Source organism: Artibeus jamaicensis, unplaced genomic scaffold, assembly GCF_021234435.1.
Source record: "Artibeus jamaicensis isolate MK-2021 breed Jamaican fruit bat unplaced genomic scaffold, CSHL_Jam_final scaffold_614, whole genome shotgun sequence".
Lineage (NCBI taxonomy): Eukaryota > Metazoa > Chordata > Mammalia > Chiroptera > Phyllostomidae > Artibeus > Artibeus jamaicensis.
Window position 1 is genome coordinate 5,541,996 of NW_026522050.1, and position 10,563 is coordinate 5,552,558.

The window sequence follows — 10,563 nt, forward strand, 5'->3', positions numbered from 1 at the left end:
TCTAATTTGTGGCTATAATCAAACACACCAAGGCATATCATAATTACATTAGCCAAAATTAAAATGAAGGAGAGAATCCTAGAAGCAGCAAGAGCTAAGGGGACAATCACCTACAAAGGAGTCCCCATCAGACTGTCAGCAGATTTCTCAAAAGAGACCTTACAGGCAAGAAGGGGCTGGAAAGAAATATTCCAAGTCATGAAATCTAAAGACCTACAACCAAGATTGCTCTATCCAGCAAAACTTTCATTTAGAATGGAAGGACAGATAAGGTGCTTCTCAGATAAGATCAAATTCAAGGAGTTCATCATCACCAAGCCCTTATTATATGAAATGTTAAAGGGACTTATCTAAGAAAAAGAAGTTAAAGAAACATGAACAGTGAAAGAACAACAAGCTCACAGTTATTAACAACCACACCTAAAATGAAAGCAAACTAAAAGAACAGCTAGATCAGGAGTGGGAATATAGAAATGAAGATCTCAAGGAGGGTTAGCAACAGGGGAGTGGGAGGAGGAGATGGGGGGAGAAGGTACAGAAGATAAGTAGCATAGACAGTAGATAGAAAATAGATGGGGGGGGCAAGAATAGCATGGGAAATATAGAACCTAAAGGACTTGAGACACATGGACATAAACTAAAGGGGGGTAATGGTGGGGTTGGGGGGGCAGGGTGGAGGGGAATGAAGGGGGGAATAGAACAACTGTAACAGCATAATCAATTTAAAAAAATAAATTAATTAAAAAAAAGAGAAAAAAAATAAAAGATAAATTAAAAAAAAACAATTCAAAGCATTTTCAGAAGCAAAATGTAGAACATTATTGGCTTCTATTTAAAGACACAGGTATCCTCCTGGGAAACATACATGCACCTTTTTCACGGTCTTCTATGTGGTTGTATTTTATATGTATTTGCATTGATTGGTAGAAAAAATGCATGTTGCATGAGTGAATAAAACAATATTTTAATAAGGTTTTTGACAAATGAACCCCAAGACATCTTAGCATTTTCTGTTCAGGAACATTTCTGAGAATAATGTTTCTCATTTTTAGGACAGGAGACTTTGGAATGGGCAAGGAGACTACTTTGGGACCTTAATTTTACTGTGGCCTTAATGAAACTAGGTAACTGTGCATTGCACAATGTTCAAATCACAATTTTAGAAACAGTTTTGCCTTTAAAAAAACCTTCATGAATGCACTCTTAACCTCCTTGTTCCTCAGGCTGTAGACCAGGGGGTTCAGCATGGGGATGACCATAGTATAGAACACAGATGCAATTTTATCTGTGTCCATGGAATGGCTGGACCTCGGCTGTAAGTACATGAAGATAATAGCTCCGTAGAAGATGGAGACTACAGTGAAGTGGGAAGAACAGGTGGACAGAGCCCTCTGACACCCTGAAGATGAGTGTATCTTTAGGATGGTAATAAATATGAATATGTAGGAAATCAAGATAACCAGAAGTGCAAAAAAGATGTTGAAGCTTGCTATACAAATATGCATGACCTCGCTAACATGTCTATCAGAGCAAGAGAGAACCATGACTGCTGGAACATCACAGAAAAAGTGATGGACCACATTGGACTCACAGAAAGAGAGGCCAAAGGTGTTCCCAATGATGATGGAGGAATTCAGGAACCCATAGACATATGAAGCTATAGCAAGACACACACACAGATCTGTTGTAATTGTTGTGGAGTAATGCAGGGGTTTGCACACTGCCACATAGCGGTCAAAGGCCATGGATGCCAAGAGGTAATTTTCTACAGTGGCAAAAGCTCCAAAAAAGAACATCTGAGCAGCACATGCATTGTAGGAGATCACCTTGTGTCCTAGAAGAAATCCAGCCATGACTGTAGGAGTGACAGCTGAAGAGTAACACAAATCCACCAGAGACAGGTTACTGAGGAAAAAGTACATGGGAGTGTGCAGACGAGAGTCCAAGAGAATCAATCAATGCCATAATTCCCAAATTCCCAATCAATGTGGTGAGGTAGATGACAGTGAACATGATAAACAGGGGCACCTGCAGCTCTGGGTCATTGGTTAGTCCAAGGAGGATGAATTCAGTCACTTCTGTACTATTCTCCATCAATGAGGACAATCACAAAATGCTTGGTGGCTAGAAGAATGAAAAGGTGAGAAAGACATTTAAATCGAGAAATGTACATGCAACATGTATTATTTTGTTATAGCAACAACTTGTATTTCAAGATTCTCCAGACAAAATATGGGCTTTAAAACAAAACAAACTGCATTAGTTATGTATCTGTTTACATGTAGTTGAATCAGAAGGATCTTTGTGGGAAATTGCCCTAATATTCAAGTTCATCAGCTTGTAAATTGAGATATAGTAAATTAAATAAGTGGATGAATGGCTTATCCAGAGTGAATGTACCTTTCAATCAACTTTTTGAAAGCCTAGTGAAAGCTTGCATGCTGCTCACCTGTCAGAAACAACTTGAGACATTTTAAAAGTATATACATTATGTCCTCTTAAGAATATTATGTCTATTTTGTTATTACACCCATTTAAATTAAGATGTACAAAAGGCTGAGTGATTTTTTATATTCAAAGATGTATTAATTGACAACCCATGCTTTGGATCCATGTCGACCCTTGAATCCAACTGAGTAGTTTCTAAGTCTGACGGTCTTAATTGCATTGAAATCAAATTGAATTCTTCTCAATGTACAGATACTCCTCATCTCCCTTGTTTAAACTCAGTGCTTGGGGTTCATAGTGTCATGACTGAGAGATTTATAGGTTAGGAACATACACAACTAAGAGATGCAATTCTGAAGACAAGGCAAAGCATCTGATACAGAGCTTGGACTCTGGGCTGAGAAGAGTATTAGCCCAGCTATTTGCTACCCAGGAATCATTAATCCTAACCTAACTTACCTGAACCTTATATTCTCAGCTGCAAAATTAAGACAGTAATAAGCCCTACTTTATTTATAGTGTTATTGTGAGGATTAAAAGGGTAGTATATTAAAAATACAATAAAACTCTGGGTTTGGCACAGTCTGATGAGTTCTGGCTATAATATTACTATTAGGACAGTATGATTTTCTTTATATCAGTTTAGAAAAATGGGTGGTGACCTGCAGGTCTTCAAATGTGCAAGGGGTTTAGAGTCTTAAAGCCTTCCTCTTCAGGTTGCCTTTTCTCACATCCTGGTACCAGTGAGATTTTCTGTGTCTCTAGTTTCTCTAGTTGCTTGCTTCACCCATAGTACTGTCTGCTCCAGCAATTCCATGTGAGCCATTATTTTGCTTAATTCTTCTTTGAACTCAATGTTTTAGCATGAAATAGCCCTTTTTCTTAAAATCATTCTTTTTCTTCTTAGCAACAGAAGTAATGGTTGAAAGTTCCTAACTTGTTGGCTGCCTTTAGCCTCCATGTTTGCTTCGGTAGTGAGATTCATATTTAAATATTTTATATAAATATGTTCTTGAGTGAAAACAATATTTTCAGTCTTTTAAATCTAAATTTAAGTTCTTTAGAAGAACACCCATCATGCACTAGTCATTATTCTCCACCATTGTCCTAATTCTTTCATATCTTCACTGTCCAAGCCTAGCTCTTAAAGTCATTGGGTTTGTCAACCTCTGACAATCATACCTTTTGTAAAATATATTGTGTTCTGCAAACAATAATAAATACTATGGGCATATTGAATTATATTTAGGTATGTGTATACATATATATTTAAATAAACATAAATATTTGCTTAATCCTCACAATAATGTTCTAAGGTAGGTGATACTATAATTCCCCTTTGACCACTAAGATGACTGAGGACTTTAGAAGCAATGTAAAGCTCTATACTATCACAGCTAATATGAGGAAAGTTCATGATTCATGATTTAAACTCATTTGTGACCAAATCAAAAGCCTATACTCTTAGCCACTTCACCATAACATTTGTACATATGTTCATAATATGGTAATAAGGATGAGGCTATGGGGAAAAGAGTGCAATGGATTATGCTGATTCTATTCCAAAACTTCTGTGGTTTAAAGGAAGGTTTTCCACTCTCTTGTGCTTTTATTAAACCTCCAGTGAAAGTACAACAGCAAATACAGTGAATTAAAATTTGCTCAATAAGAGGGTTACCTTTTTCTTTGGCTAATCTTTTTTAGGAAAGGAACATAATGATGTTCCATAAGTATCACTATACTCCTCACTGAAGTTTTGACATTTAAATGCTACTCTCAATTCATGGTTTTAGAAAACAATGTTCAAAACATCTGGTCACCTGCTCAAATATCTCATAGTAGGTACAGCTGCCCCATGGATTTTACATAAATTACAGTTCTCACTAAAAATGTGTATGAAATGTAGAAGCTTACCTTGATCCTGCAGTGGGAGGGACAGTCAGTCCTGAATAGTGCTTCTGAAATCTGAAATCTAGACATGGAACAATACATATAAATATATACTCTTGGTGATGTTCTCTATCAGGTACTGGTGAAAGATTCCAAGATCTCTAAGACAAGTAAATATGGAAGAAAACCCCAACATGAAGTCAGAAAACTGAGCACAAGTCTTGAATGCATCATTAATTCTTACTGAGCTTTGGAGGAGTCTCTTGTCTTCTTCTTAATTCTAAAATAAAGAATAACATTACCTCTCTTACATTGTTTACAGAATTTCTTGTAAATAGCAAATTAAGAAATCTCTTTAAAACAAAGAGGGGTTATCATTTAAAAATCAATCAATACAATATTCATGTTGAGATGTTTTCCCTGGCTACCACTGCAGGCTTACAGCAAATCCTCAGATCAGAGATGGAGGGAAGGCCCACATGCACTAACAATGATTAGCGTTCAGGTAAGTAAGTGATAACTACGGCACCTTAGCACACAGTCTGGCCCCTTTAAAATGATTTCATGTTGAGTCATGTTGGAATTTAAGAGGCTAACTCATGGGAATCAGAAGGAGCCATATGAACATGTGGTTCTTTGGGGATGTCTCCCATGGAGACTTCTATAAAACTCTCATGCCAAGTTCTAAAAAAGGAAGCAATTGAATTACCTGTAGGAACTGAGCTGGATATGATGAGAATGTACATGTTTTCATATTACTTGTTAGTGTTCATTTTTTTTCCATTTTCTAGTTACAGTATAATTTACAAACAACAATAATATCTGTAGTTTTTAGTGTATAAATCATCAAGTTTGGTTAAATGTATATGGTCATGTAATCACAAACAGTCATCATATAGAAGAGTTCCATGATCAAACAAACACTGTGAACTTCCCCTGGTGATCAACTCCTTCTCCCACACACTGTCCCAGCCACTAACTTTTATGTCCAAATAATTTTGCCTTTGCAAGAATGGCCTATAAATACATTCCTAGTCTACATAGCTCTTCTGTCTGGCCTTTTTCACTTAGCATGGTGTTTGTGTGTTGAGCAGGGAATCCTTTCTTCAATTATATCTGTTCCAGTAATTGAAGTTGGAAGTTTAAAGAGAGAGGCCAAGGAGACCTCTCACACCACCATTCCTCTGATGTCACCTCCCAGATTTTTCCTCTTTAAAAGTACATAATCCGTACTAGATTCCAAGATTAGCCTGCTCAATTATGATTTAATCTTTCCTAATCAAATCAGAAAAAAATCTTCTTTCCAAACAAGGTTACATTTTGAAGTACTGAGAATCAGGACTCCAAGAAATAAATTTTTTAGGAACATAATCCTACTCGTAATATTAGTAGTAAAATCTCGTTTATTATTGCTGAATAGTATTCCATTATATACATATCACAGATTGTTTCTGCATTTGTCAGTTGTAGAGCATTTGGGTGGGTCCCAATATCTGGATATTTTGAAGAAACTTACTAAATATCTGTCTAATGTTGTTTTTGAATTGCACTTAGATAATTTCTATAAGTTGGATTGCTTGATCAGGTGGTAAGTACATGTTTCATTGAATAAAATTCAGTGTTCCCTTATCAATCTTCTATGTGGTTTGTCATAATTAAATTTGGGGTATTGAAATCTTCCACTATTATTGTGTTACTATTTTTTATTTCAATTCTGTTAACTCTTTACTTAATATGTTGGGCATATTTGATGCATATATATTTATAATCTGTATATCTTGCTGGAGAATTTACCTTTTGTCATTGTATAAGTCTTTCTTTGTCTCTTCTTATGGTTTTGAGTTAAAGTCTCTTATGTCTTCTGTAAATTTGACCACTCATCCTTTGCAGTGAGGAATTGCTGGACAGGAAGTTGAGGCAGTGGGCACTTGGTCCACAAATTCTCAGCTTGCTGTACCTTGGACAAATATCTAACAGTACAAATGGGAACTGGATGGAAATTGGCAGCCCCTATCCACTCAGTTCAGCCAAATGGGAATAGTGTTTGTTTAAGGTTAACCTGGGCAAGATGAGATATCAGTGTCCTGCCTCTTGCAGGGTGGAACTGCAGCTCTACGCTGATACCTGGAGTTAGAGAGTAGCCATGCTTCTTGAATGCATTTCTCTTAAATAGATATTCTACCACACAGCTAGGGGTAGAGGAGAAAAGGGGAAGGTCATAGCTTGATTGCTACACACTTAGATCTTAGCAAGTTGCGTAGCTTTCCTGGGAAATGTTTTCTCCATTATCAATTTGTCCTTAAGGCCATTTCAAGGAACTTTAAATTGTTGGGTTATAAAAATACTTTTTTATCGGTGCTGTTATTTCACTGAAAAGAAGGCCCATTGTGCGATTTACAGTGTATGTAGAAGGCCTACCACTAAAATTATCTTTAATAAATTTATTTAAGTTTTTATTGTTGACACTATTACAGATGTCCCCATTTCTCTCCTTTGCACATCTCCATCCTGCCTCAAACCCCAGCTTCCTTCTAATGATCACCATATCATCGTCTACTTAGACAGGTTATGCATAGGAGTTCTGTCCATGAAAAGTGCAGCCATCGTTAATATAATGAGAATGGTTTGAATGAAACTGATGTAACCTGGCAGCCAAGGAGAGTGGACTGGAATGTGCATACTGAATGATGACTTCACTGTGCTAGTCAGTGGAGGCAGTAGATGCCTTTAAATGAGCATGTAAATTCTGTGGCCATCACATTCAAAATGACTGAGCCAGTAGAGCAACAAATCTATATCAAATATTCCTTAAACTTTAACATTCCTCCATGAAACCTATTTGGAAGACTCAGAAGGCTGTAGCTCTGGGTAACTGGTGATTGGCAGCTTCATCATGACAATGCACCCACTATGCAACATGTCTCATGCAGAGTTTTTTGGTGAAACATGAAATCACTCAGGTGAATCATCCCCTCTACAACCCAAATATGGCAACCTGTGACTTCTGGGTATTCCCAAAACTAACATCACTTTTGAAAGGGAAGAACATTAGACTGTCAGTGAGATGCAGGATAATAAGACAGGGCAGATGCTGGCAATTGGGAGAACTGTGGGAGGTCCCAGGGGGTCTACTTGGAAGGGGAATGAGAAATCATTGTCCTATGTGCAATATTTCTTGTATTTTATTTTTTTCAACAAATGTTTATTTTTTCTATTACATGGCTGGATACTTTCTGGAAGACCTTGTAATATAAGTTCTTTGGCTCATCCCTTCACCTTTTCTATCCAGTCCTTTCTCCTCCTCTCCTCTCTTCTCTTACAGTTGTTAGTCTGTTCCATGTATCCATGCCCATTCATGTTTTGTAAATAAGTTTATTTTGTTCATTGGATCCACATATAAGTGGGATAATATGGTATTTGTCTTTGACTGGTGTATTTCAATTAGCCTAATACTCTCCAGGTCCACTTATGCTGTCACAAAAGGGAAGATTTCCTTCTTTTTACACCCCTGATTTTCTGAATTCAAAAGACAAAAAGCCCTCTCCATCTACCCCATAGATTGTTATTCTATTCTAACCTGATAATGAGTTTTAAGTTTCTGTGAAATTACAGAAGATACTAATATTTAAAATCAGAAAATCTGAGTCTTCCGGATGTCTACTTCATGTCTTCTTGGTTTTGCTCTAGAGTTAGTATCTGGTTACTTCTTATAATCGGTCTCTATTAATATCTGTATCATTTGATACCAATTTTACTGATTTCCTTTAGTTCTTCATCCAAGTGTTTTTTAGCTCTTTGAGTATTTTTAGGATATTTATCTTACTAGTGATGAAAATCTATAGCCTACAGAAGAATAAAATTTTAGATAAATGAGTGTAAAGATATACCACATTCATGGATTGGTAGACTTACTGTTGGCTGCTTTACAGACTCCATGGGATCACGGTTGAAACCCATGTAAGGCTTTTTTGAGTATAAATATTGACATGCTGATTATAAATTCATATGTAATTCCAAAACGAATAAGCAAAATCATTATGAAAAATAAAAGCAAATTTTGTGTATCAAAGTTATTTGATTTCACAACTAACAATAACATATAGTGATGAAGTCACTGTAGCAGTAGGGAAAAGATGGACTCACAAATAAGTGGAACAGGTTATAGCATCCAGAAATGATTCAAAGATCTATAATCAACTAATTTTTATAAAAGATGCAAAGGAAAATACATGACAGAAATTATTTTTCCAAAACTTTTGCTCCAACAGCTGTCAGTTCACGCACTGACAGAAGAATTGAATGTTCAATGTAAAGTGAAACCATATGTTCCACCATAAACCTCTACACAAACCTTTTTAAGTGTTATTGAGTTTAAAAATTGACAGTCAGAAACAACTGGATGCACCTGCAAACTGTAGAACATTGTTAAACTGGAACACTGTTCAGTAATAAAATAGAATAATATTTACTCATGCACCAATATGGACGAGCCAAAGTGGATTTTAACATTAAAGAAGCAAGACCTAAAAGTTCCTAATTGTGTGATTCTATGTACATAACAGGGATGAAGAAAAGCTCAATGACTTCTAAGTGTTGGAAAAATCGAGAATGGTTGTCTATGAAAGGGATTAAAAAAGGAAATTTTAGAATAATAAAATTAAACTCCATGGTAATGGGCTGGTGAACACATGACTCTGCATTTGTTACAACCCATGGAACTACACACAGCAAAGCATGAGATTTAATATGCACCAATTAGAAAGAAGCAGCCAGGAGTACAAGAGAATCCTAGGAGTTAATACAGAGTCTTTTAAAAGTCTAATGCTAGACTGCCAGCCAAGATGAGGCATAGGTGGACCCACTGTTCCTCCTTGCACAACCAATTTTATGAACAACAAAGATTTAGAAACCAGAACACAACCAGAAGAGAGAAAAAAATTGAACTGTACCAAAGTCCAACAATGAACCATTTATCCAGACCTGTAGAGGGGAAGAGCCCATGGATAATGGAGATGGGTGGCAGCAGGAAAAAGTGGCCAGACCGACCCAGGTGGTATTTGGCAGATCCCAGGCATGGGGTTGCAATGTGCAGACCCAGTGAGGGCACAAGGCGAATTGCTGACTATGGTCACACAATGGTGCGCAGATAAATTAGGCAAAGGAGCAAGCAGTGAAACACACTGCACAACCCAGGGCCCCAGCTATCAGAAATAAAGCCTAAAAGCTCTAATTGAAAAAAGTTTTGGGAGTCGAGGTGCTGGGAGAGACTCCCAGGTTCATAGAGAGTTCCTTGGAGAGACCCTCAGGGTCCTAAAATGTGAACAAGCCCACCCACCTGGGATCCAGCAACAAAAGGGCCCAATTTGCTTGTGAGAAGCAGCAGAGGAAACCGACATCTGAGAGAGAGAAGGAAAACGCCATTGCCCCTCTCTGACCTCACCCCCACATACAGCATCACAACCTAGCAGCCTGGGTTGCCCTGCCCTGGTGAACACCTCAGGCTCTGCACCTCATATGTAACAGTTTCAGACAGACCAAAACATTATGGCTCAAGAAGAAGAACAGCTGAAAGCACTAGAGCCAATACTTCTAAGCAACAAAGAGAAAGCCAACATATTGGATGCACAGTTCAAAACACTGGTAATCAGCATGCTCATGGAACTGGTTGATTTGTCACAAATTAGATGAAATAATGAAGGCTACACTAAGTGAAATGAAGCAAAATGCACAGGGAACCAATAGTGATGGGAAGAAAACTGGGACTCAAATCAATCAAGTGAACCAGAAGGAAAAAAAAAAAAGGACAAAAGGGAAAAGAATGAAGAAAGAACAATTCAAGAAAATGATCACAGGCTTAGGAACCTCCGGGATATCTTTAAACATCTGAATTACAGGGGTACCCAAAAGGGGAAGAGGAGTAGCAACAAGTGGAAAAATTATTTGAACAAATAATAGAAGAGAACTTTCCCAATCTGGCAAAGGAAACAGACTTCCTGGAAGTCCAGGACACTCACAGAATCCTAAAGAAGGTGGACCCAAGAAGGAACACACCAAGGAACATTATAATTACATTAGCCAAGATTAAAAAGAAGGAGAGAATCCTAGAAGCAGCAAGAGATAAGGGGACAGTCACCTACAAAGGAGTTTCCATCAGACTGTCAGCTGATTTCTCAAAAGAGACCTTACAGGCAAAGAGGGGCTGGAAAGAAGTATTCCAAGGCATGA

At 37.4% G+C, this 10,563-nt stretch overlaps 1 pseudogene; it reads right to left on the bottom strand.

Annotated features, from left to right (window-relative positions):
- Positions 1-1,151: 1,151 nt before the first annotated feature.
- On the bottom strand, positions 1,152-2,094 carry LOC119036956 (olfactory receptor 5B3-like; annotated as a pseudogene).
- Positions 2,095-10,563: the final 8,469 nt, after the last annotated feature.